Source organism: Hesperophylax consimilis, chromosome 8 (assembly GCF_061612785.1).
Source record: "Hesperophylax consimilis isolate HC1 chromosome 8, BYU_Hcon_1.0, whole genome shotgun sequence".
In the NCBI taxonomy this organism is placed as follows: domain Eukaryota; kingdom Metazoa; phylum Arthropoda; class Insecta; order Trichoptera; family Limnephilidae; genus Hesperophylax; species Hesperophylax consimilis.
In genome coordinates, this window is record NC_142843.1 from 30,916,240 (window position 1) to 30,941,880 (window position 25,641).

The 25,641-nt window shown below is 35.5% G+C and overlaps 1 protein-coding gene and 3 non-coding genes across 4 annotated transcripts in view; all 4 read left to right on the plus strand.

The window, feature by feature from the left end:
- The window catches only part of LOC149421874 (5-hydroxytryptamine receptor-like), a 186,402-nt gene that overhangs the window by 40,591 nt on the left and 120,170 nt on the right, over nucleotides 1-25,641 (plus strand). The window lies entirely within an intron of this gene.
- On the plus strand, nucleotides 5,769-5,842 carry TRNAS-UGA (transfer RNA serine (anticodon UGA)). The gene has a single exon. It is a non-coding gene; the product is annotated as a tRNA-Ser (tRNA).
- On the plus strand, nucleotides 5,916-5,989 carry TRNAS-UGA (transfer RNA serine (anticodon UGA)). Its single transcript has one exon. It is a non-coding gene; the product is annotated as a tRNA-Ser (tRNA).
- On the plus strand, nucleotides 6,063-6,136 carry TRNAS-UGA (transfer RNA serine (anticodon UGA)). The gene has a single exon. It is a non-coding gene; the product is annotated as a tRNA-Ser (tRNA).

Sequence of the window (25,641 nt, forward strand, 5' to 3'; positions counted from 1 at the left end):
CTATGCTCAGCTTTATGTATATATGATCCTGATGAGGCTGTTAGAGTGCGAATGAGTCATACATCTAATGCCGATTGCTATCAAAATATAAAACAAATAATTGATAGCGAAATACGCCAAATAAGCTCTTATGCTCATCAGTATAAGAAACTAAAAGAAGCTGTCGAGGAAGAAGAATTACGAATTGCGGCTGACGGTGGGCAGGTGAGAGATATACATCTATTATTTACACGTTCATCAGCTGATGACCAACGGAGGTACAATGCTTCAACCAGTTCTAACGATATCGCCATGGTATACGTAGCAGACAGAGACGGTAATTTACCATCGGGTATAGATATCGCTGTTTATCCTAAAAATGTTGAAGGACTTCAAAGGGCGGCAACTTTATCAAAGCATTTAGATCATATGGTTTTCCCACTACTGTTTCCATCAGGTGAATGTGGTTGGACCCCAGGCTTTCAGCATTATGCTGATTTCTGTACTGCTCAACGTCATACTGTAACTGCTATGCAGTTTTATGCAAGTAAATTAGCAGTGCGAAGAAACATATTTAATCCAATCCATTATGCGGGTAAATTTTTTCAACAGTATTTAATTCATGCTTACATTATTTATGAATCTGGTCGCCTAGATTACATTAGGAAAAACCAACGACAACTCAGAATGGAATGCTACCAAGGTTTGCAAGACCATGTAAGAAATTTAGCCACTGATAGAGGAGTACGTGCAGGTAATATAGTCATTCTTCCATCTTCATTTACTGGTGGACCACGCCATATGAATAAACTTTATCAAGATTCAATGGCAATGGTACGTAAATTTGGTCGTCCTGATCAATTCATAACTTTTACATGCAATCCCAAATGGCCAGAAATACAAACCGAATTGGAACATTATCAATCGGCCGCGGACAGGCTTGATATAGTAGCTAAGGTTTTCCATCTAAAAGTCAAGGAATTTATTCATGATATGACTGAGAAACATGTTTTTGGAAAGGTAATTTGTTGGGTTTATACAATTAAACAGCAAAAAAGAGGACTCCCTCATCTACATGGTGTGTTTACACTTTGCAGTCAAGATAAGTTGTATACAGCTTCTGATATTGATAATGCCGTATCTGAAGAACTACTCCATCCGAAGAATTCGGCTTTGTACCGTATTATTTAAAAAAATAACATTCATGGACCATGTGGCGTACTTAATCCAAGGTCGGTCTGCATGGTAGACGGTAAGTGCTCTAAAAAAATCCCCAAATCATTTAAAGATTCTACTGATAATAATTCCGCAGGCTACCCAGAGTACAGGAGACGTGATAATTTTCCTGAAAATCATGTTGTTCGGTATATACTTATCGACAATCGATTTGTTGTTCCATAAAATGCATTCCTTAGCAAAAAATATGATGATCATATTAATGTTGAAATTTATTCCTCTGTGGCCAGTATTAAATATATTCATAAATATATATCTAAAGGTTTTGATTGTGCTAGAATCGAAATAAGACAAGAAGCCGGAAATTTGGAGAGTGCGGTTATTCAATATGATGAAATTAAGCAATATATCAATTGTCGATATGTAAGTGCCCCTGAAGCTGTCTGGAAAATTATGGAAAATCCTATACATGATCAATCTCACTCAATTTTACTTCTGGCTTTACATTTACCCGACAGCCAATCTGTTTATTTTGTAGAGGGGCGGGAGGAACAGGCTCTCAGGGAAGCATCTACAAGGAACACATGTTTAACAGCGTGGTTCCAATTGAATCTTCAAGATATTGAGGGACGCTCTATTCTGTATCAAGATGTACCAAATAATGATGTCTTTTCAGCTGGTAAAAAGTGGACGAGGCGAGAGCGGGGAGGTGGCAACATCATTGGACGAATACCTTTAATTTCTCCTAGAAATATAGAACTGTATCATTTACGGCTGATTCTTATAAAGGTGGCTGGAGCTAGATCCTTTGAATCTTTGCGAACTGTTGATGGTAATTTACTAGCTACTTTTTGTGATGCGGCGCGTGAACTGAAGCTCATTGATGACATAGGAGAATGGACGCAGTGCATGACGGAGGCTTCATTGTATTTGATGCCTAAAACTCTTCGACATCTATTTGTTTTAATTTTAATACAATGTATCCCTTCGGACCCGTTGCAGCTGTGGAATGATTTCAACAAATGTATGTCTGAAATTTTTTTTCATCATGGTGTTGCTGTAGAAACAGCTATTAATCTTTGTCTTTTAAACATACAGGATATGCTTATGAAGGAGAATTTATCTTGCAGAATGCAGGGCTTACCTGAACCTGATGAAAGTTGCAGTTTCGGACAAGTGACTGATTTTAATGTAATTTTTGAAAACACTTTAGATGAATTGATGGTTGCCAAACTCAATGACGAACAACTTCAAGCATATAATTCTATTTTGAATAAGTTTTTTTCAGATGAAAATGATGACAATAAATGTTTCTTCATTGATGGCCCAGGAGGAAAAGGGAAAACATACCTTTACGAAACTTTAATTCACACTCTAAGAGGAAAAGGTAAAAAAGTTTTATCAGTCGCTTGGACAGGCATTGCAGCTATCTTGCTTCCAGGTGGGGTAACGTGTCATACTGATTTTAATTTACCCCTCAGCTTACAGGACAATACAACATGTAAGGTCACATCAAAGAACCGGAAAATTATAACAGAAACAGATATTATAATATGGGATGAAGCACCGATGGCCCCAGGTGTAGCTTTAGAAGTAATTGAGCGTACTATACGTGATATCATGGGAAGTGATTCTGTCTTTGGTAACAAAGTTATTGTTTTGGGCGGAGACTTTCGTCAGATCCTTCCAGTGTATCGACGTGCTTCACGAGGACAATTAATTGCCGTTTGCATAAAAAGCAGCATACTTTGGTACCATTTTAAAACTTTTCAATTAAAAACAAATTTCAGAGCTTTATAAAGTGAAAACATATTTTCTAAATGGCTTTTGGACTTGGGAGATGGAAAACTTCCTCCCGTAGAAGGAACATTAGAGTCATCTGTGCTTATTCCCAATGTAAATATTTGCCAAGATATTATTCAATGTATATATGGTGAGACACATACAACTGCTGATGCCTTAGTGATGAGTCAACGTACCATTTTGTGCCCCAAAAATAGTCATGTTTGTGCAATCAATGAGGATGTACTTCAACGATTAGAAGGACAAATGAAGACTTTTCATTCTGTTGATACCATCATTATTGAAGAAGGAAATTTAGATTATAATGAGCAGGCTAACTTTCCTGTTGAATATTTAAATTCTATAAACCCAAATGGCTTTCCACCACACATATTAAATCTTAAAATTGGTGCCATCATTATGTTACTTAGAAATTTATCTGTTGGTGATGGCCTTTGCAATGGAACAAGAATGGTTGTTAAAAATGTCAGCTGTAACTTAATTCAAGCCGAAATCATTACAGGGAACAGAAAAGGTACAGTAAATTTCATTCCTAGAATTTACTTAAACACTTTGTCAGATGTTACAATACAATTCAAAATGTGCAGGAAACAGTTTCCAGTCAAATCAGCTTATGCAATGACCATCAATAAATCTCAAGGACAAACTTTTGAACGGGTTAGACTGTTACTTCCTGAACCAGTATTTTCTCATGGACAGTTGTACGTTGCCTGTTTCAGAGTACGAACGCAGTCATCGTTATTTATACAGATTATTGACGGTTCCAGACAAGGGCAAATTCTGACTGATTGGTATACGGACAGTATTGTTTATAAAGAGATTTTTTCCTAATGAAAGTATATAATATTATGTTGTAAATTGTAAAAAATAAAAGTATAATAAATTGTAGGTAGGTACTTGCTTACAAAAGTTTGGTTTTTCAGGTCAATTTATCCCACATGTAAGGTTTTTCCGCCTAAGAATTTTTTGTTTGAAAAATTTTTAAGAGATTTTTTGTTGTATGAGTATTTACTTTGAAAATCTTTTGGTAAGAGCGTAATACTATTTCATCCAAATGTGTAGATTTTTAGGAATTATCCCAATAAAATAATCCTTAATATATTTAAAAAAAAAAGTATTTACTTTGACAATCTTTTGGTGGGAGTTTATTATTTCAGCAAAGTTATTTTTAATATTGTAATATATGTTGATATTTTTTATTTCCGAATTACATATATACAGGGTGTCCGGAAACTCGTAGTACAAGCGGGAAACTGGTGAATCTACATCACATTTGGAGTCGATTTTGTAGTATATTTTTTTTTATTTGAGCTTTCGTTATCGAGTAAATCGAGTTTGAAGTTGATTTTTTTTTTTTTTTTTTTAATCAAATTCTTATAAATTATTACTGAAGATCAAAGTACCCAACTAATTAAAATTATTTGAAAGTAAAACAAATGAAGAAACTCGGATTTGAAGCATTATTTTGAAATCACCCTTCATTTAACCCGGTGTAATCATAAAATATTTCTGCTCTGCAGGGTTAAAACATCTGTTATTCAACCCTAAACACCAGAAAAAACTTTAACCCTAAAATAGCCGAAAAATATATTTTTTTGGTTTTTTTTTTTTTTTGAAAATGCTCAAATCAAAAAACTTTATGTTTTTTGGGTTCCCCATGTGGTGTAGATTCTCCAGTTTCCCGCTTGTACTACGAGTTTCCGGACACCGTGTATATATATATATATATTTTTTTCAATTTAACTTCGATTTAAAAATGAAATCATTTCGGTGGTATGGGAGAGGAAACATTTTTCTCATTGACGAGATTTATGTTGGGGTGAAGGGTGTTCCTTTCATTGTCCGCGCTCGGGCTACTACATAATGTCTTACTATTTTATATCTACCAATTGATCTAATATCTACTTATTAAATGTAACTGTTGTTAGTAAACTGGGCGAAGCCCAAGCAAGTGCCGCCCGCAGGGCCTGGCAGCAAAAACCCGCGGAGCGGGTTTTTAACTGCTAGTACTGCATCATTATACATAGAAACAATGAAAAAGAGATGCTTACCTAACTTATCTCTTATATTGTAAACATGAATGTAATTTCTACAATGTTATGTAAAACGTAATGTCTCCAATTATATATATTTATTGTTACGTATTTGTGTTACATTACCTACTTCTTATGAACTAAGCCTATCAATTATATATATTTATTGTAACGAATTTGTGTTACATTACCTACTTCTTATGAACTAAGCCTATCAATTATATATATTTATTGTTACGTATTTGTGTTACATTACCTACTTCTTATGAACTAAGCCTATCAATTATATATATTTATTGTTACGTATTTGTGTTACATTACCTACTTCTTATGAACTAAGCCTATCAATTTGATAGTTCTGAAACGAGAAACCTTCTCAGTTGGAATGTCGAAATTTCATTATTCTGTAATATTATATATAAAAATATATAAAAAAATTTAGACAAGTTACAAAATAAGTATCACAGAACATGAACTCAGTTTTCGAAACAATAACTATTCCAAGACTCTTTTTAGGGTGAATTGCCTAATACAAAAAAAAAACTATTCCAAGTTATTATTTTTTTAATGATAAACTAACGTTTATAAGACAAGGTTTTATGCATAGCATAAAGGATAACAAATAATTATAAGCAATAATTAGTCATCCGAAATACTAATACAAATTGAAAATATCTCTCCTACAAAAATAAAGTTGGTTGTTTACAGGTGAAAAAAATATAATAAGCAGTAATTGTTGATTGAGGTACTAGTACATATTGAATCATTTGGAAATAAGCCGACATAGCTCAGTGGATACAGAGCACCTGACCTGACATCAGAAGGCACGGGTTCAATTCCCGTTGGCGGCATTTATTTTTACTCTGGAGATATTTTCAATTTGTATTAGTATTTCGGATGACATATTGAATCATTTGGAAATAAGCCGACATAGCTCAGTGGATACAGAGCACCTGACCTGACATCAGAAGGCACGGGTTCAATTCCCGTTGGCGGCATTTATTTTTACTCTGGAGATATTTTCAATTTGTATTAGTATTTCGGATGACATATTGAATCATTTGGAAATAAGCCGACATAGCTCAGTGGATACAGAGCACCTGACCTGACATCAGAAGGCACGGGTTCAATTCCCGTTGGCGGCATTTATTTTTACTCTGGAGATATTTTCAATTTGTATTAGTATTTCGGATGACTAATTATTGCTTATAATTATTTGTTATTCCAAGTTTGCCAACCATTTAATAGAGACAGGCCATGACTTCAACAAAGAAATAAATTTAAACGTTAATACTTCACGTTCTATTCGTGCGCTTTAGAAAACTTAGATATTATTTTTTTTTTAAATTAATCAAGTAAACAAAATAATATCACCCTATGAGTCACCTTTATTGACAATGTTTCCCTGTTTTGTTGACTCCTCCCACTTTTCTTCCCCCCTTCCCCCACCCCCCAAATCACCCCGCCCACTACCACCACCTGATAAAATCGAAATAGTCTTCCCTGTACTTGTATAATGTTTAAGCAAGTTTAAAGATTGCTAGTTAATGACAGGGTTGTGTCGAATCCGGTAGCAAAGTAAATAAAATTTAAATGACATATATTACATTGGAATATAAAACTCAATAGAACAGAAATTTATTTTTAGTATGTAATAAATAAATAAAAATCTTTATTTAATTTTATTTTAATGCCAAGTTCCGCCAAAATAGTACCTACTGATTTGAATAGAGTAAATGGTAATATAATCTCTTCTAGCTACTTGTATAGTATCAAAAGCGAATGTTCATTTTACGTAATTAAAAATTAGAATGCTTAAATTAATAATTTTCCAAATGCAGGTAGTTTCCTTTTATAGTAATTAAGGTTTTATTTAAAAAAAATCATATTAAGTGTTGCTAGCAAGATCCCGAATAATCACCATTATATTTTTTAAATTTTGAAACTTGTTAATGTTCCAAAAACAAAAATCCAATAACAACTACTGTCATTCGATGCAAACGGTTTTCAAAGTTAAAAAAAATATTTTCGTGTTGGTTTAGCGATTTCCGCAAGAAATATTTAAATAATAATCTCACCTTGTATCCTTAATATGCCACGGGTATATTGGACTGAGGTAAAGGGATTAAATTATAATAACGTGTTAACTAATCAGAGTAAAGATGAATGATGATTTCTGGGGGAATCTGCTCAGTGTTGTGGTCCGATGGATCATGGGGTTCTCCTGCGCGACAACAAATACAAATAAACGCCCAATGGAAATGGAAACAAATAATATTAAGCCAAGTAAGATAATGAAGTTGGATTATAATATTGAAGAACTTCATACAGAAATAAAGTACCCAACAAAATTGTGAAGCTGGACGATGATGAACGTCTTGCACCAATAATAGAATCTATCGATGCGAATTCTAAAGCGGTGCATATTGAGAGTATTGCAGGGCTTCCTTCACCTCTCTTCAGAAATCTTTGACCGCAAAACACTGCGCAAGCTTTACATTATTTCATAGCCTGTCTCCAGAAATGATGGAATTCTCCAATGACCAACTGACGGAAATTTATGGCAAAGATTTTACCCTTACATCTAGTCATTTTAAAAGGTCTTCAAAGAACACCAAACATTGGTTAAAAGGATCAAAAATCGTGGAAATGTGTACTTCAAGATGTCCTGCATGTAAAAAACCTTACATTAAATCAGTGTTAGAAATTCATGTCAATGATTGTAATCATGTGCCAAAACCTTTAACGACTTGAAGATTATTTTTACAAGGGACGTTTCACAGAAATTGGGCAGTAATTCATCAATTATAGTGATTTATTTTTATATTATGCCGTGTTGCATTACCTCCTTTTTTAGCAAACGTTTGTATTATTAACTATTGTATTATTTTCAATAAACATACAATTTATTATATGTTACACTGTGATAAAGAAAAAAAAAAGTTTTTTCTCATGATAAAGAGACGAAGCTCTTGCGTTTGGTGAAGGAATTCAACTGACCTAAAATAAGATAATAACAGATATATCTTTGAAGACCTTTTAAAATGACTAGATGTAATGGTAAAATCTTTGCTATAAATTTCCGTCAGTTGGTCATTGGAGAATTCCATCATTTCTGGAGACAGGCTATGAAATAATGTAAAGCTCGCGCAGTGTTTTGCGGTCAAAGATTTCTGAAGAGAGGTGAAGGAAGCCCTGCAATACTCTCAATATGCACCGCTTTAGAATTCGCATCGATAGATTCTATTATTGGTGCAAGACGTTCATCATCGTCCAGCTTCATAATTTTGTTGGGTGCTTTATTTCTGTATGAAGTTCTTCAATATTATAATCCAACTTCATTATCTTACTTGGCTTAATATTATTTGTTTCCATTTCCATTGGGCGTTTATTTGTATTTGTTGTCGCGCAGGAGAAACCCATGATCCATCGGACCACAACACTGAGCAGATTCCCCCAGAAATCATCATTCATCTTTACTCTGATTAGTTAACACGTTATTATAATTTAATCCCTTTACCTCAAATAGTCCAATATACCCGTGGCGTAAAGGATACAAGGTGAGATTATTATTTAAATATTTCTTGCGGAAATCGCTAAACTGTGGTGATATGCAAGTACTGCAAAAGCAGTGGCAGCAAACGCAACCGTTCTGCGATGTGAAAGACAGTTGACATTCAATTAGAACGCCAGTTAGAATACAAGCTATTTCGGCAAGATGTCAAATATTAAGCTCGGAGATTTATTAGGTGTTTTAATGGCGAGGGCGATGTTATTCAGTGGATAACAAAAGTCGAGTTGGTTTTAAAAATTAAAGAAGTAAAAGATGTGTGCGCTATCATCCCGATGTTTCTGGAGGGACCTGCATTTGCTGTCTACAATGAGCTGAGTGCAGAGGATAAGGGCAATGGTGACGCCATCAAAAATGCGTTGATTTGTGCCTTCGCAACAAACCCGTTTCTGGCCTATGAGGAGTTCGTGAGGCGCACATGGCGTGATGAGCCGTTCGACGTCTATATGACGGACCTGAGGAGGTTGGCAAGGCTAGCGGGTGTGACGTCGGATGCTCTCCTCATGAAAGCTTTCATAGTGGGTCTGCCTTCAGTGGTATCACGTGAATTGCGCGCGCAGCCAAAAGTAAAGTGAAGAAATAACTTTAGCTTTAAATAAATCAATTGTGCGAAGTACTGTCGAATGCGCATCCACTATTTTTTCTCCCAATTATGAGATTCATAATTATAGGATCGAATCCATAGAAAGAAAATTAACTAGTATAATCGCTTAACGTGAAGGTTTATCTGAACAATTTGGAACGTATAATGACACAAATTTTGCACTACAAACTATATTCCCTGACAGGCAGACGTAAAATTTCTGATTTATCGCCTCTGCATACAATTATATGCGGAAGCGTGATTGCATCAGTTAAATCAGCTCCACAACACAGGTGAACTCCTAGCGTGGAGGACAATATACTATACCATTGTTTAACAAATATATTAAAGAATAAATAAAAAAAAAAAAAAAAAAAAAAAAAAAAACACCAAACATTTGAACCCAAATTAACATCAACACACCATCAAGAAAATCAACAAGGAGGATAAAATACATTTTTAATATTAAAGCCTACCACATAAATACAGGATATTTCTTCGCTGTACCACGAACATTAAGATACTATAAGACTATACACTGCTATATTAATAAAACATACACTTTCAATGATCAATTTTATCACTTTAAAAAGATTTTCACCATTAACCATACCAAGCTGAATAGCGCCCATGAAGTGTTTATCACGAAAACGCGCAATATAAATTAGCTAAATATTATTTTTATGAAGTCCTTTATTTAAAGACATATCATCATGCCTGTTTTATGTAGGTACTGAAATAAAATTACGAGGTAGAGACAGGGGCAGAACATTATGACTTCTTAACTGACGTGACTGGTACGAGTGCATTTCTTGAATACAGTTTGTGGGGTTTTAGGTCGCAACGATGACAGCCAACCTCCAATAAGGGAACCTCGAATTATGAGAAAGGAACAAAGCAACAGCAAATGGCGCGTAATGCCGCTTGCGGTTGCTTCGTTCCTTTCCCATAATTCGAGGCTGAGCTCGCGTTCCGGCTGGCAAATGTTTACGCAGCGTAAGAGATTTAGATAACCTTTTTTATGACGATTTAAAGTGACGTACAAGTGCAGTTACGAGTTGTTCCAAGCTGCAGTCTGTAGCGTGAACTGTGAACATTGTCCTGATGGTAGCTACTAGCTGACCTCCAGTAGGAGGGGGCAAAACAAATGAATTAAAGTACCTACTACCAGAAAAACACACAAAAGCTTTGTGGCAAAACATTGCACAAGATTTTTCAATCGGTGAAAACACCGGTTAAAATTAACATGGTTTTGAATCTATGTAAATTAGTGTCACTGGTACAAGTGATAACGGATAGCCTCTACAACTCGTTTTTGTGTTCAACAGATCGGCTGTGGAATGACTGTCGAACTTTGTATTCCTCTCGTCTACCGCACGGATCTTTGCAAGGTCCAGGTTCACTCTTCAAAAAGACCCACCTCGCATCTACGCATCTCCAATGATGACATACGTTTTGAGTAAAGTTATTTCCGTAAGGGCCTTCTTTGTCTATTTAATTATTTTTTTAATCATCATTAGATGGTTTTCACAATAAAGGTTCTACAAAAACAACCGGATTATTACAAAAAAAAATTCTCGATCATTTAAGCATTTTTTCTAGTATTAGAAACGGACAATTATTGTATTTTACTGGATGTGTACACAAAAGCACAGTTTATATTGGAGTTCAGGATAGGCAATATTGATTATCCGCTTTCTCCCATTGGCTATGGCGGGTCAACATGTGAAATGTGAAATATGTTTGTTGGCGGGACGAATCCTGGAAGCGGTGGCTATCTCTGACTAGCTTTTAAGTGGTACACAACCCACGGTCCGCGACCTAAATGTTATGTTTTTAAATATCTGCTAATACCCGAAAATATCTGCGATACTCCGCAATTGAGCTCGGGTACTTAAAATATATATAAATTATATAAAATATAGAAAATATACTTAAAATATATATATATATGTGTTATGTTTGAAGAAAATATGTGGGCGGTGAGATAGGTATAGATAAGTCTGAGAACTTATAAATAAAAGGTAAATATACCTAATCCTGTTTTAAACATTACTTTGTTTCGACCTGTCGCGATTTCTCTCGACTTGTATCGTCTCAACTTGTCTTGACCTGTCTCGACCTGTCTCTTCTTATCTCGATCTGTCTCGATTTGTCTCGACTTTTCCCGACTTGTCTCAACTTCTCACGACTCGTCGCGGCTTTTCTCGACTCATATCGGCTTATCTCGGCTTATCTCAGCTTGTGTTGTCTTGATTAGGCGTTTGACTCGTACCCAGTGCGGCAGGGGATCGTTTAAAAGATTGATAAAATGTTCTTAGTGTACAAAAGGTTATGCGTCACTGCTTTAGACACCCCATAGTATATGATTGTACCCATTGTTCTATTGGAAGTTTTACGCTTGTTTAGCGAATAATAATTACATGAAAACACATTCATACTTCAGTAGCTAGATGGATCAAATTGATTAGGTACCTGTTTCTCCAAGTCATTCCGTTAGATCTTTAAAATATATTTATGGGTTATGTGGAGTAAGAACACTGCAGCGAGAGATCTAATTCTTTTTTATGTATATAGAGCTTTTGTTTGTGTATAGAAAACGTCTTTACATACAGATACAATATTGAGGAATCACGATGGGTAGGACTCTCGGCTACCTACTGACGTGAAGAAACGACTTTACATATAAATACACTATTGTGGATAGCCGGTGGGTAGGACTCTAGTCGACCTACTGACTTGAAGAAACGACTTTACATATAGATACACTATTGTGGATTCCCGATGTGTAGGGTAGGACTCTCGACTACCTATTGACCTGAAGAAACGACTTTACATGTAGATACACTATTGTGGATTCCCGATGTGTAGGGTAGGACTCTCGACTACCTACTGACCTGAAGAAACGACTTTACATATAGATACACTATTGTGGATTCCCGATGTTTTTTTTTTTATTTTTTTTTTTTATATTTACTCCACACAGGAGGCCCTGAAGAAAATAATTTCCCTCAGGGCCTATGTCATCTTTGGGGATGCTGTGTGGAGGGTCTTTTTGTGGAGAGGAAGGAGTGAACATGGGTCTTGAAGAGTCCCATGTTGTAGGAGGGAGGAAACACAGAGGCCGGCAGTTCGTTCCACAGCCGAGCTGTTGAACTTAAGAACGAATCGTAGAAGCGACCCGTTCTCATGTGACAAGTGTCAACTGTGTACAAATGTTGGGCGCGCGTTTGGCGTGTATCCCGACTACGCACCGGTGCCGAAGGGATCAATGACGCTAGTTCCTCAGAGCATCTTCCATTGTAATACCGATAGAACAAGGACAGCATACCTACCTGACGCCTGTGCTCTAAAGATTGCAGTCCGTTTGTTAAGATTGGGGAATCTATCAAACGGACCGCCCGTTTCTGCACAGAGTCAAGAGTTTTTTTCAGGTATTTTGGGGCTCCAGACCAGAGATGGCTGCCAAATTCGACAGTAGGGCGCACTTGCGATTTGTACAGGGTGAGCAGTTGTGTACTATTAAAGTATCTGCGGGCCCTGTACAGTACGCCCAGCTTCTGAGAGGCCAACTTTACTCTAGCTTCGATGGAGCCCCCGTACCTGAGCTGGTCACTTATAGTTACACCAAGCATATCAATGGAAGGCCTGTTCGGAAGATTGCTTCCGTTGAAGGAGACTAGATTATCATTTGGATCCCTTTTAGACGTAATCAGACAGGATTGGGTCTTTGAAACATTAAATTCGACGAGATTATTTTTACCCCAGGAGGAAATACTCTCGAGATAACCGTCCATTCTCTGCTTCAAAGCCCTCCGAGCCGTTGGAGTTTGTGTGCCCTTTGGGGGCTTGTCAAACAAAAAGCTATCATGAACTGTACTGTCATCCGCGTAACAATGAATCGGTGCACATGTCAAAAGGTCATTGATGTGCAACAAAAACAAAGTCGGAGACAGAACCGATCCCTGTGGGACGCCAGCATTTATGGAGTGCGAGGAAGAGGTGAAACCGTCAGCAACCGCCTGAATCGACCTATCCCTTAAAAAGTCAGCAATCCACGTACACAGGGATGCGGGAAGTCCGTAAGAATGCAATTTGTTGACAAGTCCTCGGTGCCAGACCCGGTCAAAGGCCTTGGATATGTCTAGTGCGACCGTTTGGGTCTCACCGTGACGTTCCAGGCACCGCCCCCAAACATGCGTCACATACGCGAGAAGATCACCGCACGAGCGGTTCCGCCGGAATCCGTATTGACGGTCGTTGATAATTTTGTTCTTCTCGAGGTATATGAGCAGTTTGTCGTTGATCACACGTTCCATCACTTTGGACAGAACTGATGTGATCGCTATGGGGCGGTAGTTGGCCGGGTTGGAGCGGTCACCTTTCTTGGAAATAGGGTGAATTACCGCTTTTTTCCAACCAGAGGGCACAGTGCCACACTTCAGGGACATTTTGAAGAGCTTTGTCAAAACTGGAACTATTTCCGCAGCACACCTCTGCAATACCAGGGCAGGTATTCCATCAGGTCCACTAGCTTTGTTAACATCGAGCCCCCGTATGACGTGGAGTACATCCCGATGCCGGATCCTCAGCTTTTTCATATAGAAGCCGCAGTGAGGAACCGACGGCGGAACAGCACCCCCGTCGTCGAGGGTCGAGTTTTCCGCAAACATTTTCCCTAAAAGGTTTGCCTTTTCGGTGGCGGTGTTTGCTAGTGAGCCGTCAGGTCTGGTAAGAGGTGGCAAACTGGGTTTGCAAAAATTTCGACCTATTGAGCCCGCAAGCGACCAGAATGCTCTGCTGCCATGCGGGCAGGCAGCCAGCTTTTTGCTGATCTGCAGGTCGTGTTCGAATTTTGACCTATTGATGATTCTCTTGCATTCCTTTGCCGATTTGTTGTATGCTGATCTGCTTTCGGGCGTTCGAGATGTGTTGTAGGCTCGGTAAGCCGCGTTTTTTCGTCGAACTGCTTCGGAGCATTGTCGACTGAACCACGGCTTTGAGCCCACACCAGTTTCTTTAGTAGTCGATTGTATGAAGCCATCCATCGCCGATTTGATGACTTCACCAATCTCCTGGGCACATCTTGAAGGGTCCGAAGTCCGAAAACAAACAGCTGACCACGGAAAAGCATTGAAATGGGCCCGCATACCGAACCAATCTGCTGACCTATAGTGCCACACTTTTCTCCTCAGCCTCTCATTGGTTGGTCTGAGGCTAACGGGAATTGATGTCGTCACTAGGCAGTGGTCAGATGATCCCAGAGGCGCTGTGACGTCAATCTTATAACCGTGTGGCACAGTAGTTAAGAATAGGTCTAACAGATTGGAGCGGTGAGTCTGGACATCAGGAACCCTTGTAGGCTCCTGAACCAATTGCTCTAATCCGTAGGGTGTGTAGGGTAGGACTCTCGACTACCTACTGACCTGAAGAAACGACTTTAGATACACTATTGTGGATTCCCGATGTGTAGGGTAGGACTCTCGACTACCTACTGACCTGAAGAAACGACTTTACATATAGATACACTATTGTGGATTCCCGATGTTTAGGACTCTCGACTACCTACTGACCTGAAGAAACGACTTTACATATAGATACACTATTGTGGATTCCCGATGTGTAGGGTAGGACTCTCGACTACCTACTGACCTGAAGAAACGACTTTACATATAGATACACTATTGTGGATTCCCGATGTGTAGGGTAGGACTCTCGACTACCTACTGATCTGAATAAAGTTTGAAAAAATAATAATCGTCTTTGAGAAGGTGACATTATTTATTTGCACAAATTGTATAATTTCTAATCCAAATAAATAAAAATGAAAATGTTCGTTTGCTCAAAATCTTAAGTCTCCGAAAGTTCTTCCTAATTGCTTTGAAATTTTAACACAACGTTGCATTCAAATACGCGGGTGTTTTTATATACCTACATTATATAGATGTAACCTGTGACAGGTAAAATACATGTTTTTATATACCTACATTATATAGATGTAACCTGTGACAGGTAAAATACATGTTTTTATATACCTACATTATATAGATGTAACCTGTGACAGGTAAAATACATGTTTTTATATACCTACATTATATAGATGTAACCTGTGACAGGTAAAATACATGTTTTTATATACCTACATTATATAGATGTAACCTGTGACAGGTAAAATACATGTTTTTATATACCTACATTATATAGATGTAACCTGTGACAGGTAAAAAACATGTTTTTATATACCTACATTATATAGATGTAACCTGTGACAGGTAAAATATATGTTTTTATATACCTACATTATATAGATGTAACCTGTGACAGGTAAAATACATGTTTTTATATACCTACATTATATAGATGTAACCTGTGACAGGTAAAATACATGTTTTTATATACCTACATTATATAGATGTAACCTGTGACAGGTAAAATACATGTTTTTATATACCTACATTATATAGATGTAACCTGTGACAGGTAAAATACATGTTTTTATATACCTACATTATATAGATGTAACCTGTGACAGGTAAAATACATGTTTTTATATACCTACATTATATAGATGTAACCTGTGACATGTAAAATACATGTTTTTATATACCTACATTATATAGATGTAACCTGTGACAGGTAAAATACATATTTTTATATACCTACATTATATAGATGTAACCTGTGACAGGTAAAATACATATTTTTATATACCTACATTATATAGATGTAACCTGTGACAGGTAAAATACATGTTTTTATATACCTACATTATATAGATGTAACCTGTGACAGGTAAAATACATGTTTTTATATACCTACATTATATAGATGTAACCTGTGACAGGTAAAATACATGTTTTTATATACCTACATTATATAGATGTAACCTGTGACAGGTAAAATACATGTTTTTATATACCTACATTATATAGATGTAACCTGTGACAGGTAAAATACATGTTTTTATATACCTACATTATATAGATGTAACCTGTGACAGGTAAAATACATGTTTTTATATACCTACATTATATAGATGTAACCTGTGACAGGTAAAATACATGTTTTTATATACCTACATTATATAGATGTAACCTGTGACAGGTAAAATACATGTTTTTATATACCTACATTATATAGATGTAACCTGTGACAGGTAAAATACATGTTTTTATATACCTACATTATATAGATGTAACCTGTGACAGGTAAAAAACATGTTTTTATATACCTACATTATATAGATGTAACCTGTGACAGGTAAAAAACATGTTTTTATATACCTACATTATATAGATGTAACCTGTGACAGGTAAAAAACATGTTTTTATATACCTACATTATATAGATGTAACATGTGACAGGTAAAAAACATGTTTTTATATACCTACATTATATAGATGTAACCTGTGATAGGTAAAAAATATGTTTTTATATACCTACATTATATAGATGAAACCTGTGACAGGTAAAAAACATGTTTTTATATACCTACATTATATAGATGTAACCTGTGACAGGTAAAAAACATGTTTTTATATACCTACATTATATAGATGTAACCTGTGACAGGTAAAAAACATGTTTTTATATACCTACATTATATAGATGTAACCTGTGACAGGTAAAAAACATGTTTTTATATACCTACATTATATAGATGTAACCTGTGACAGGTAAAAAACATGTTTTTATATACCTACATTATATAGATGTAACCTGTGACAGGTAAAAAACATGTTTTTTTGAAAAACAGCGACATCGGTTGGACGTCAAAACAAAAAGTTTCTCGATCTGCATAGACAGACTGAGCCACAGCAATGCGTGACGAGGTACAAATAGTTTGAAACTAAAAATAAAGTTGCCTAAAATATTTATAGTTTATAATTGTAGAAGTATTTAAGTAAGAAAGCTTACTGATATAAAATATGGCTAATTTATTATAAATCTGGTGAAATTATTCGTATTCCTGTTAAAAACGGGACTGTAGGCCTTTAAAGAATGAATTGACAGATTACCTAACAAACTATCAGTAAAACACGAATGTGTTAAGAGGATGTCGGAACACGTGTCCATAAAAAATCTAACATTGTCGCATTCCGTCATTATATTTACAAGGAAAAGCGCAGCTGTATGAACACGTGTTCCGATATATTCTGAATAGACCAATATTTTATAAGCAAATGCCATCACGTTTTTAACAGGATTTTAATAAATCAGCCATATTTTTCTCTATGTACTCACAAATCTTATGTGTTCAGAGGAAATTTTGTTTGAGAAAGACAAACATTCCCGGGTTACGGATAACCTGACAAATATTTGAAAATCTCCTACTACCACCACAGTAAGCGGAAAATGTTGCTTGTGTTGTGATGGAGGACTTATCCAGCCTATGAATTGAATACACTATGCCTGGGTGGCACCCAAACGCGATGTCAACTCAGCCACCGACCGGTCAATCTTTTTTGATTTATTAAAGCAAAATTACAAACATCCTTTTTTGTTATTTTTTTAAAGATAAACTAATAATAATAGATAAAAGTTTATAAGACAAGGTTTCTTATGCAGAGCACAAAGGATACCAAATTATTATAAGCATTAATTACTTGCCTAAAATATCCATACAAATTGAAAATATCTCCCGAGTAAAACTAAATGCCACCGACCGGGAATTGAACCCGCCCCTCCTGTTTTGTAAAAAAAAGACAGGCGACTAATTAATTATTGCTTATAATAATTTGTTATCATTTTTTGGATACGAAGTCTTCTATTCACATTTAATAGTTGTTTGAAATTACTATTTCACTAAAGTTAAATGTCTTCATTTTACCACTGAAGTGTTATTGATTTATAAATAATGTATCTTTGTCTCTATAGCTAGATATATTCTAAGGAGAGATATGGTAGTGTTTTACATGCAAACTGAGAAATTTTAAACGTTAAAATATTCATTCAAATCTAGTATCATTTTCCGACATAAGTTGATAAGTCTTTCCAGATTTATTGGTGGAACAAAACACACATTCTGAATTATTTTGTGCGTTTTTTAATGTTCTGTTTTACATAGGAATCAGACTAGTTTTGTAGCTCATTCTCAAATTATTCTTAGAACAACGCTTAAATAAGGAGATTGGACTTAAATTTAGAATTAACCTTTAATTTATTGATTGCAAGACTAACACTGTTTTTATTGATTTTGGGGTCAATGTTTGTAGAAAATGTATTTAACAAGGTTGGCTCAGACAGGCACTTTCGAAAAAATACACATCGGTGCCCGCAAACTCGTGACGTCACTCGAAGACCTGTTTGGAGTCCGAGAGGAACGATCTCTTTCACCTTTCACTAGGTATATGTAATATTATTTTTCGGTAAATCTTATTTAATTTCCCCGTATTTAAGATTCTACATATGAGTCGAATTAAAGTTGATTAAATATTGTTTTTAACAACAAAAATGTAGTGAATGGTAGAAAAGGTCGTGGACGCCCAAGGAAGACTTAAAGCATTATCTCTGACTGAAATGATATACGGGGCCGAAATAAAGACGATATAATGTTTTCTTTTAACAGTAACAATATGGTGTACAGTAGTGAAAGGTAGAAAAGAAGGGACGCCCGAGGAAGACATGGCGCGATCAAGTAAAACAAACAAAAAATTTAAAAAAGGTTTTTTCAATTTTTTCAATAATATTATGTATTTCCACCTAAACTACCTTCAGTTTTCAGTTTCACTAGAACTCACAACCTCAAAACTAGAATTCACAACCTCAAAACTAGAATTCACAACCTCAAAACTAGAATTCACAACCTCAAAACTAGAATTCACAACCTCAAAACTAGAATTCACAACCTCAAAACTAGAATTCACAACCTCAAAACTAGAATTCACAACCTCAAAACTAGAATTCACAACCTCAAAACTAGAATTCACAACCTCAAAACTTTACTCCAAATCATTCATAACCCCGAGCAACGCCGGGTAAACGTCAGCTATTAAATTTAATGTTTGGTGTGTCTTTCCACGCACTGTAGATTAGTACATATATCACCATTCCAAATTTTAACCAATTTTGAATTTGGCAGCCACCTCTGGTCTGGAACCCCAAAATAGTTAAAAAAAACTTTGACTCATCAACGTACATCAACGGGCGGTCATTTTAATGGTTTCCTCTGTCTTAACAAACGGATTGCATTATTTAGAGCTTTAGAGTTGTCAGGTAGGAATGCTGTCCTTGTTCTACCTGCATTACAATGGGAGATGCTCCGGGAAACTAGTATCATATATCCCTTCGGCACCGGTGCATAGTCAGGAAACATGAAAAAAACACGCGCCCAACCTAAATACTTGGTTGTCATTATTTATTTATTTATTTTACAAGCAATAATTATTCGCCTGAAACACTCATCCTCATTGAAAAATCTCCTGATAAAAGATACATGACGCCAACAGGACTCGAACCCGTGTCCCTTCGATTTCCGGTCGACAGCTCTGACCACTGAGCTATGGCGGTTTATTTCTTATCCACGAAATAATTCAATATATACTAGTGTTTCATTCAACAATTACTGCTTGTTACATTTTTTCACCTGAAAACAACCAACTTTATTTTATATGAGAAAGGCATTGTAAGTGCTAACTCTCTCACTAGATGGCGTCGAGACAAATTGTCTACATTTTTTAGGTGGAATACTTGAACTTGTCAAATATTAATTATTATTTTTTTGGTAAACTAATGTTTAAGAGAAGATTTTTTAGTTAGAGTCCCGTTGGCGTCATGTATCTTTTATCAGGAGATTTTTCAATGTGGATGAGTGTTTCAGGCGAATAATTATTGCTTGTAAAATAATTGTTACCCCTTTGTGCTATGCATAAAAAATCTTGTCTTAAACATTAGTTTACCAAAAAAAAAAAAAAATTATTTATTTATTCATTTTCGGGAAATCGACAGTTTACATATAATCAGTTTGTACATAAGTATTAATTAGTAAAATAAAACCAATTATGGATTTCCTCCTTGTGACTTGAACTGAAACATCATAATATGGAATAAGTTATTCAAATTTGTGAGAAAGGAATATGAATTAAAAAAATATATGTATAAAACAAAAGATTATATAAAACGAAAAATGTACAATACGATACATTTATAGCCATGGAGAGAGGTTGTAGGTATAAATCAAATCATAATAGAGATATAAACAATAGAGACATAAACATTATTCACAAACCATCAGAGAAAAAATATTTTATGGACCTCTTGTATTTGGTAAGTTCGCAACTGAAAATATCAACCTTAGATAATACGCTATTGTAATTATTGCATAGTCTGTTCAGGCAAAAATTCTGCTTAGAGTTCATTTTGCTTTGATCAACACTGAACAGGACACAATAGCGTGTTGAAATCGTTTATCTCACGATAACGGGTTGTTTCTAGGTAACGTTCTTGAGTTCAACAGGTCGGCTGTGGAAATATTTTCATTTTCCTTCCCTCCTCCAACATGGGTCTCTTCAAGACAAATTTTTACAACCTCATCTTCTCAAAAAGACCCTCCGCACTGAATCCCCAAAGATGATATAGGCCCCGAGGAATCTATTTTCCTCGGGGACTTTCTGTGTGGAGTTATGTTAAAATAATACTTATGTTAAAAAATCTTTATCCATGTTGAAATTTGGCTTATTTTAGTTTAATTATGTTGTGTTACTAATAAATATTATTATTAAATTTAGCTGTGATGAAAAGAGTTTATGCTATTTTCTTATGGGGAGGGGAAGGAAATCGGGAGGAAAGTGGGGTAGTACCTGGCTATTCACATATGGTGACCAAATACGCTTATAGCATAGACATATGAATATTAGTAGACCTGCCCTAAGTGATTAAAAGCGTATTATTCCCCACTCCCCATACCGGTTCCATTGGAGCCGGCTGGGCTCGCGTATGGCTTCCCGTGAATCTTGAGAATGTGACGTCATCATTCTTGTTCGAACTAGCGTCGAGCTATGGTCGAGGCATTTTATGAAATAACACGGCAAAATAGTGGCTTGTGATATGAAAACTTGTAAAAATAGATGTGAAAAAGAGAATAAACCCAATTGTCGTATTACATTCCATATATAAGCATAATTTTAAGCTTATTCACGTCGTATAATATGAATCAGTTGTAGAAACATATACTATCACATCGAGCCAACATTGGTCGAATGTGGCGATTCTCAAGTGTGCGAATCGTTGTTACTGGGAAGTAAATTATGAACACTTATAAAAGTGTCTTAACTAAATACGTAAACAAAATATTCGACTCTGAAAATAGAAGAATTTTTTTTGCTGAATTTGGACTTCGCAAATTTGTTCATAACGTGGCGAGTAATTTGCGCTCCCATGTAAAAATGTCTATTCATTCAAAAGCAGATTTAACTTTTAAGAACTAAATGGTGATATTATAATGCGAGATGCCTATATACTGTCAGATTGATTTATTGACGAATCACAGTCAGCTTTACCCCCTTCGTTCTTCAACAGTTGATTTTACCCCTCACCTTTAATTTCTAGTCTATATATTCATATGTCTGTGGCTTATAGCCATTTCAAGCAACGCTTCGTTTAACAAACAAGGGTGGTCTTTCACGACTTTCACCAAGGCAAGTATCTACCATCTTGTGCGACTCTTTGTATAGATACAATTAGTATAAACATTTTCCCTGTCATATCCTTGCCATGATAGTTTGCTAAATGAGATTTTCGATTTGAAAATTTGAATGTTTTCGAAGGCAATACGTACAAGGCGCTAATAAATCACTTCGATTGTATATACCATCAATGCATAAGTAATGCTGAACATTTTCCTGTGATTTTATCCTTTTATTCAGAAAATTAGTTTTAATAACACTAAAACACTACTAAACTACATTTTTGACAAAAAAACATAGACAAAATATCACTAACAGACCAGTTTGATAAGATTACATAGAAAAAATAAAAACTCCGACAGTAAATAAGCAAGCTTTGGACAAAGACACTACCAATACCATGATATAAAAGCATTCAACAGTTGAAAATAAAATTGAGCAAAACAAAAATAAATTCATACACAAAATTACAAAATGGATTAAGGAACAAAAAAGACAATATTACCCAAAATTTTATAACATAAAATAAAAAAAGACCTACAAGTAACACACAAAACCAATATAAAACACACATCACTCACAAACACACAAGATTATATTTTAAATGTATGATTTTCTCTTTAAATGTACTATGTAGATTATATTTTTATATTATAAAATGAAGGCCTCAGCACGGGTAAGCCACCCAGTGAAACCAACATTACTGGATTACTCGGAAATGTAACAAATATTGTACCAAAATATAAAAAAATAATTAGTATAATATGATCAACGCACTATAAACAAATAATTGCAAATGCATTCTATCACTTGTATTGCAGTAAATTCAAATCGCTCAGTGGAAAATGGGCTTCTAGCTACGTCACGACTATCTAGCCAATCACCGCTCGACCCCCTGGATGAGCTAACCTTGTCAAATACACTTTCTATGAACCTTGTTTTGCGGTAAGCGATATGGATAGTTTGGTGACTGAATTGACTGAATCGGTTAGAAGTAGATTACCCAACCACTTAGCGCCTTGTTACCTGTAAAGTTAATTGTGTATTCTATGTAACCCCTAATGGGGTTTACCACCGCCATCTTTATTTCTCAAGCGGCGTTGTAGGAAATGCACAGACAATTAAACAGACCTATTTACGGACTTCACTAAACCGTTTTTTCTATGGGTTTAGTTGAATTTTGCAAGAGACCAGAATTTGTGCGAATGAATCAAATAATTTAGTTAACGTTTTTCATAACGTTTCTGTAATATTTCAATTCCATATTGTTAAAAATATGTAGTTTAAATTCGTAGTAAAATTCAACAAGATTGTTTATTTAAATCCTTAAAATCGAGGCTGGAATATTGTTTTTACTACTTGCCTTCTTAGGTAAATAGGTTTCTTTACCTGTGAAATTTTGTTCCCGCCAGGTCTACAGTACGACCAGAGAAATAACGACGGCGATGGGTTTACTTATCACCGTGCGCGGTAATAATGTTCCCGGTTAAAATGTTCCCCATCAAAATACCCATTTTCCCAGTTAAAATATTTCCTACAAAATTTCCCGGGTCAAAACGTTCCTGCCAAAATGTTCCAAGTTAATTATCGCACAATCGGTTAGGTTAGGTTAGAACATGCTGACTGACTATGCCAATATAATGAAAGTATACCTATTTCTAATACAGGGTTTTCCAATAAGAGTTTTTTTTTATATTCAAAGAGCTATCGAGAGATGATCAATGATTTTTTATGGCCGGAATTGGATGATATTGATCTTGACAACGTTTACTTTCAACAAGACGGCACTACGTGCCACACAAGCAACGAAACCATTGATCTTTTACGGGAAAAGTTTCCGGACCGTGTTATCTCTCGAAGAGGTGATCACAATTGGCCACCGAGATCTTGTGATTTAACACCTTGCGACTTCTTTCTTTGAGGCCACGTGAAAGAGAAGATCTACGTCAACAGCCCAGCGTCGATTCAAGACCTCAAACATGGAATTCGTGAGGCTATCGTGGATATAAGGCAGCCACTTTGCGATTTGGTTATGGAAAATTTCATGAAAAGGATATGGTCCTGTAGGCGTGATCGTGGTGAACATTTGACAGATGTTATTTTTCATTATTACGGCATACCTTTCTCTTTATAATGAAATAAACATTCGATCATTTATATTAAAAAATGGCATTTTTCTTTGAATATAAAAATAACACCTCTTATTGGAAAACCCATTATATTGGGAACATTTTGGCAAGGAACATTATTACTGGGAACGTTTTGACCGGGAACATTGTTACCAGGAACCTTATTATCTATGTAGAACCGCCCACACATTATATTGGTCATCGTTGAGAACCATTAGTCCACAAATATCCGAATTAATTACAAACTTGAACTTCCCATTGAAAACATAAATCACAATTATTGTTCAATCAAAAAGTTTATTTAATAAATCTGTCAGATGGAAGACTTATATTTGACTTTCAAAAGCCTAAATGTATTATGTTCAGCCTTAAATTACTTCAATAAATCATTTACCATTAGATATTCTCGTGTAAAATTTACGTAAAATAATATAATTTAATTGCAAAACAATATCATAACAGAGGTATTTATTTACCTACCCACTATAACTGGCGTGTTTGTTCCCGAAAGTGCGGCAAGAATTTTTTCTTCACGCAGATTTTAAAGCAGTGTAAAGTCTTCCTCTGTCACGTCTTCCACTAATCTTCCCCTGGATTATCAACTGGATGGAATAATGACTTTCACTTATGAATACATGGTTCTACTTAAGACTTCGAAAATGTTATTAACAAACATTTGAAATGTATTGTTATTTTAAAATGTCCGGTCTCCGATTTTCTTGTACTTTTTTTTTTTTTTTTTTTTTTCCATTATTTCTGGCTTTCACCCTTCAAGGGTGTTCTTGGCCATCATTTAAAATTATTGAGAAAGGTGTATTGAAAGGTGAATTTAAATATTAATTTTATTTAAATAGGCAAATTTCAAAATTATAATGAAAATTGGAGTCGAGTTCAGACTTAAAAGAGATGAAATGTTGAATGGAGGGGAGGCAATTTTAGTTAAGGCTTGATAGAAGAGAGGATATTTGTTTAGAGAGGGACAACCAAAAAATATGTGATCTAAAGTTCCCACTTCTAGACCACAGAATGTACAATCTGGGGAGTCAAGGACGTGAATTTTAAAAAGATGGGAAGGAACGGAACAATGACCGATCCTCATTCGAATGAGTGAAGAAATTTCTTTTTTGGAAAAATGAGGGAATTGCTGAAACCACGGTTTTGATGGTATAGTCCTTTGTATTGAGGCATAGCAGGCTCCCTTGGATTGACTAGCAATGTGCCAATACTCTGACCAAACATTGCGGGATCTTTCTTTGATGATGGAAAAAATGTCAGATAAGGGAATGTGGTTTACGAGGGTAACAACAGGGTTGGACGCTCCTTGTTTTGCCAAGGCATCCGCAATATCATTACCCATGATTTCTTGTACTTCTTTTTATAAATTTTCACTTTGATATTTTTTTAAATATGGCAACACAAAGATTTGCGTCAGTTTGTTTTAGGTTGGCATTTGACATGAACTAATTTGTGTTTTCACCCTGCAAACGTTGTTTTACGACACTTCTACGGTGTTTTGGATGACAAAATATACTATTATTATTTTTACGATCTCGAACAAAAATTTTCGGTTTCAAAAATACTATTTACAAAAACACACAGAATATCTTTGACGTTTTGGCTAATAGTTAATCATATTTTTATTGTGTAGAGAAAAATCAGATTTTAAGTAATGCGATGTATTTGTATTTTCTTGGTACCCATGTACCGTATAATAAATAAATATACAAGTCGGGGCTAAAGTTCC